At 37.9% G+C, this 5,862-nt stretch overlaps 1 pseudogene; it reads left to right on the top strand.

The window, feature by feature from the left end:
* Window positions 1-734: 734 nt before the first annotated feature.
* LOC106973359 (BH3-interacting domain death agonist-like) lies at window positions 735-1,289 on the top strand (annotated as a pseudogene).
* The last annotated feature ends 4,573 nt before the right edge of the window (window positions 1,290-5,862 follow it).

Genomic DNA, 5,862 nt, shown 5'->3' with positions numbered 1-5,862 from the left:
TAATGTGATTGTTTTCCTTTTGAGCCAAACAAATAGTATTATTGTCTTTTCTGTAAATGCTTGAAAACTGTATTTTATAATTGCTGACTGCAGGGTTAAATGTGCTCATTATTAATTTGTGATCAGATTGTTAAAATCTTCTTTATTCTTCAAAACTTTCCCCATTGATCTATTTCCCCACTATGAGAGTCGTGTTAAACTGTATTTTATTATAATTATGGATTTGCCCATTATTTTTACAGTTATGTATATTTTTTCCTAATACATTTTTGGGTTATGATATTAGCTTCGTTTTTTTTGTTAGTTCACATTCAAACTTTCTGTGGTCTTATGTATTATATATGCTGTTATTATGTTGCAAATAGGTTATATTTTATCCAAATAACCCCTTTTTATCTTTAACTTTTGAGTTTAATAAATTTATACCCTTGGTGTCTTGGGGCCTTTGCCTCCAGCTTGCCTTACCTGGCACCCAGCGCCTCACCCCCTGTCTGCCTCTCAAAGCCTGCTATAGCTGGTGGATAAGGAATTGTTGGAATGCCCAAGAAACTTAATAGCTGCAGCAACCAGCAAAAGTATGGCATCTAATAAATTATGGGCATAGGAAGCTTTAAGAATTTTATCCCCATCGGAGGCTGCTGACTTGGGATGCTCACAAAACCAGAAGCAAGTCGAATCCCTGCAAGGTTGCCTGAGCCATAGATTCTAAGGTAAGCAATGGGTCAGGCCTCCAGGATGAGTGCATCAAAAAATTTTCTGGTCTTTGGCTTCCTTCAAAACTGCTCCAACTATAATTTCCACAAAGAGTTGGAGGCATTGGGCCGTGAACTGCCCGTGCCAGCTTACCTACAGGAGGACCATGATGATGAGCTATAGACAAATGGCAACTGGTGCAGCCACTTCGTCAATAGTGAGGAGGCATATTCTGAGAGTCAAGAATAAATCATCTGGGATATTGCCAGGCAACTCATACAAATAGGGGACAGAATGGATCTCAGCATTCACCCAAGACTAGTGAATAACCTGGTAATACAATTTAAGAATATGAACCTGTGGGAGGAAGAGAGAAGGAAGTGCCTCGCTGGTGCACTGGAGCAGGTCACACAGACTTATCCTAAAGACATGGAGAAAGAGAAGAGCAAGCTGATTTTGACCCATGCTGTTGGCCAAAAACGGTGGCCGATCACACATCATCCTTGCTCCGTGATGTCTCATGCACAACAGTGAATTTTATTAACGAGAGCCTACTCACCTATATGAGGAACTGAGTCAGAAATGGAATGGACTGAGTGGACAACTCTTCAGAAGCATGACTGGTTCAAGCTTGATATGGTGACAACAGTACACCTTCTTCCAGTGGGGATGGAGCCATGGCCATTTAAACAAAGTTCTTAAAGAAGATAGGCATGAGATAATAACTATTTGTTTCTTACTATTTAAATTTCTTTTAATGTTTACTTATTCTGAGAGAGAGAGAGAGAGAGAGAGAGAGAGTAGGGGAGGAGCAGAGAAAGGGAGAGAGTCCCAAATGGGCCCCACACTGTCAGTGCAGAGCCTGATGTGGGGCTTGAACTCACAAACAGCAAGATTAGGACCTGAGCAGAAGTCAGATGCTTAATGGACTGAGCCACCCAGGCATCCTTATTTCTTACTGTTTTAAAGATGGTGTTTTAAGCAGCTGGTCCATATAGAAATCTCTGCATTAACATGCTTGAATAAAAATGTCCACTTGCACATATTTGAATGAGTTTCATACCATCTTCTAAATCCACTACACATTATGCCTTTATCTTATTCAGTTATACAGGGCTTCACTTGAAAATTAAATTTAAGAACAGGTTGTAAGGCAGAAGTAAAAAACACAACTTTACTGTTTATTAAAGTGCAATCTTGGGGCATGATCTTATAGCAGGCAATATCGTGTTTGAGGAGAGCAAGGACTGGAGACAGATGCACATACCCCTCACAAATGAAAACTTTCTTTCAAAATAGGGAATGTCTTAATTCTAAGGAAGTAACAATCTTCCCATTTAAAATCCAAATAGTACGAGAGGTTTTGGCCTAAAGTTCTATATTCAAACAATGGGAAAATCAGGCCTCAAAATATGTGTTCGATTTTTTTTCAACTTGATTTCCTTTTATTTGAGTCAAGAAGGACCAGAGGCAGTTAAAGGTGTGAAGGTGATTTAAGGTCCCATGTCAACTATAGTTTCCCAAATCAGGTAACTAAATGCACCTTTTCTCTTTCCAGGAAGTCAGAGCTTTGATAAAAAATTTAAGCTGATGGAGTCCCAGAAGCTACTGCATACGTCCTGTGGGGGAATGTCTGTTAATAATCTTATATTTTTATTTTCCTCCCATATGCCTCAGCTCATCCTTTCCCAAGAAGTTATATCTGAAGAAAACAGGTTTCTAGGCATAAAAGATGAAAGAACAGTTAGACTCTTAAAAATTCAACAGTTGAAGTGGTTCCCTTTCTTAGGGACACAGAATGGAAGGAATAACAAAAGCAAGTCACTTAGTGCCAAAATAAACCAGGGAGAGCTTACATTTAGAAACAGTGCAACACCAGTCTGTTCTCACAATAAGCATTTCCTAGGCTTCTGTTTAAAAGTATAATGGTGGATGCTGGGTCCATATCACACAGGCTGCCGTTACTCTTAACCAGGAACACTCTTGTTACTTTGTAGATTACACTCTGGGGAAGCATATGAACGAAAGTAAATAAGTACTAATAAATACTTTCTTGTTACCAAAACACTTTTCTGTCCCTTGAGAGTTTAATCAGAAAAGAAAAAATGACTACATTGTTCTGCGTTAAATACATAACACGTTAAGACTGGGTCTTGATATGATATCCGCAGTATGTTGCAAATACTAAAAGCAGTACTGAAAGCCGTGCAGTACAAAGGCCACAATTTGGAAATAAATCTTCTAGTAACACTATTAAAATTAAATAGATAAAAACATATTTTTTATTATTACTCGTAGATTTATGGTAATGTCATCCTATCTTGTGCCTTCTGGATGTATGACTTCTTCAATATATGATGTGACATTTCTAGATAATATATTTCCTTTGTTTTTAAAATGTGGTCAAAAATTGATTGCTTTATTTTAATTCTTATTCCCCAACACCCTGTCACTGACTTGAAGTTTATGCATTTTATTTTTTATTAGTTTTGAAGTTAATGTTAAAATATGAACTGTACTTTATTTATCTATACCTTATTTAACAATGATTAATCATAATTAGTCATTTTACTTTTCTCTTCCCTCCCCCACCCAATATCAAGTTCTGTGTAACAGTGCAAACCTGTCACTGCCTTCTTGTCCTACATCTGAAGTTGTAGGTTGAGTTCTACAGTTTGTTTTTCCTGAAAACTCTGCCTAATATTGATTCACTTCCTGGTACACATTGTTAAAATGGGGTTTGTAAGCTCACGTTCACCAGGGCATTATCTGAGAGAATTCTGCGAGGTTAAGACGAGGATGTGTTCTTCCAAAGGATATTTTAGTTGGTGTCTTGGCAAGGCTCTTACCAGCCTGGAATGGCTTTAACGGTAACTTCTCAGCGTTGAGTAGTTCTGGACAACACAGATTGTGACAATTTGATACCAACATACATCAGGATAGACTTGTGTTATGAATTCCTATGGGGGGACTCTTTTTTCTACTTGGAGTTTAAATCAATCAGATAAATGCTTCTTCTCCTTCTTCCTAGTCTCTCCTTTTTGCTAAGAATGCCTTTCAACAGCTCCGTCCTTATGTAGAAGTGAGTTACGGTTCTAGTTCCACGTACAGCCCTGCTCCCCTTTCTCCATCAGACTCTCCTTGTTTTTAAGACTAGCAGATGCTCCCTGAATAACCCAAACTTTTGGACCACTTGTCTCTCAGTGTTTCACTTTCCTCTCTTGTTTTGGGGTCCATAGATATAGGTAAGAATTAAATAAGAAATTGTTAAATGCATTAATGACCAGCTGTCCAAACACTTCATTTTAAAGTGTATTTATTTATTTTGAGAGAGAGAGAAAGAGTGAACACGAGCAAGGGAGGGGCAGAGAGAGAGGGAGACAGAGAATCCCAAGCAGGGGATGCAGATCTGGATCTCAGGAACTGTGACATTTTGACCTGAGCCCCAAACCAAGAGTTGGATGCTTAACCAACTGAGCCACCCAGGCACCCCTAAACACTTCATTTTTTAGCCAATCACAATGAAGAGCGGAACTGTTGAGTTTTGCTGACTCAACCCATGTACAGATGTTTGTATGATGGGGAAGTAATTGGGACACTGTTGGTAATGTTAATGGACAGCATTTATAACATTTTTGGCACATAATGCACACTCAAAAGAGTCCCCTCCCCCATCTGTTGTCATCTCTCCATCGCCCAATGTTTTCTGTTTGTGAGCAGCAATAGTAAAGCAAAGACTAGAATTCAAGAGCACCACCCTTGTCCAATTTTCTTTGTAAGACTGATAACAAATAATAGGTTTTCTTCTTTTTTCATAGTACATTTCTAAGCCCCCAGAGAAATCACAAGTCTAGTGTTATAATTCATTAACATAGAACTTGCCCTAGCTCCTGTTAGGCTGTTAGACTAATTGGAATGAGAACCAATCACATTTTGCATTACCTGAGAATAGCTATAATTTAAAAATATATGTATCTAAATGTAATTTAAAATTTTTTAATCTTACACTTAAGTACTTGACACACTGAACTTGTAGCAATAAGACTGTACAGCAAAAAATGTAATATGGTATTATAGGTACCTGATTGTTATTCTAAATTGTACACAAATTCATAGTTAATGAAAAATGGTATAGCAAAGGCATTGTATAAGCTGTTTTTCTTTCCTTATTTAAAAGTCTCTCCTGTCTTAGCTGAACAAGCTGCAACTTAAAGATAGAGTTGAATTGTATGATTGGATTCTCTTTTTAATTGCTCTGTGACAGACTTCACAGAACCATGTCAAATTTGAGAAGAGTTACAAAAGAGAGTTTCACCTGAGTTGTACCCGTCATAAAGAGAGCTGTTGAAACATGGATAATGGGCGTGTGCCCTGGGTTTCTTTGATTTAATTGCCTGAGGTCTTCTCTGTAGTAATATGTCTGGCTAAGGTTTGCAGAGTGAAAGTTGCTAGACTGTAGAGCTATTTAATAAAAACTTTTCTGACTGACTTTCAAGATACTCAGCCTCCCCAAAGACAGGAAAGCCTAGTTTGAAAGCAAAAAAAAATAGATTAATTGATCTTCATGTGAAACTTTCTAGATAACTAGGCAGATATTAACCTTTCTGAAAATTCAGAGTTAAATCCTCTCTGCTTGAAATATGCTGTTTTTATAAAGCTAACCGTCCACGAAATGAACTTGAATATTATGGAGTACAAACAAGGAGATGATTATTTTTATCTTCAACTTTATTAACACAGTTTATTAGAGGTCCTGGCTCTGGTACAAGGAGTGCTGAGTGAGGTACTACAGGGAATTACAAGAGAGAAAGTCGTTCTGCCCAACTAGGTTTTTAGTCCTAAGAAAGACCTCTGGAAAGCCTGAGAAAGAGGAGCTAACTTTACTGAGCCAAGGGAATTTAAAAGGAAATAACCACCCTGTTTTTGCTGTAATTGGTCCCTTTGAGGCTAGCTTTGCCTGAAGCAGATATAATTTCAAAAGGAAGTGGATAACCCACTTGGGTCCTTCTTTAAAGATCTGAGGGGAAACATGGGATTAAAGATTGGGGACATATTCCTTGGAGCTTTTTCCTGTCATTGAGGTAGGATCTCTGTTTAGCTCATGGGATATCTTGGACTTTTCTTGAATCTTTTATTTTCACATTTTATCACTTTCCTGAGTTTGCTGAG

The sequence above is a fragment of the Acinonyx jubatus genome, chromosome F2 (genome assembly GCF_027475565.1).
Source record: "Acinonyx jubatus isolate Ajub_Pintada_27869175 chromosome F2, VMU_Ajub_asm_v1.0, whole genome shotgun sequence".
NCBI classification, from domain to species: Eukaryota; Metazoa; Chordata; class Mammalia; order Carnivora; family Felidae; genus Acinonyx; species Acinonyx jubatus.
The sequence above is the reverse complement of the archived record's forward strand: the minus strand, read 5'-3'. Positions and strand labels throughout refer to the sequence as shown.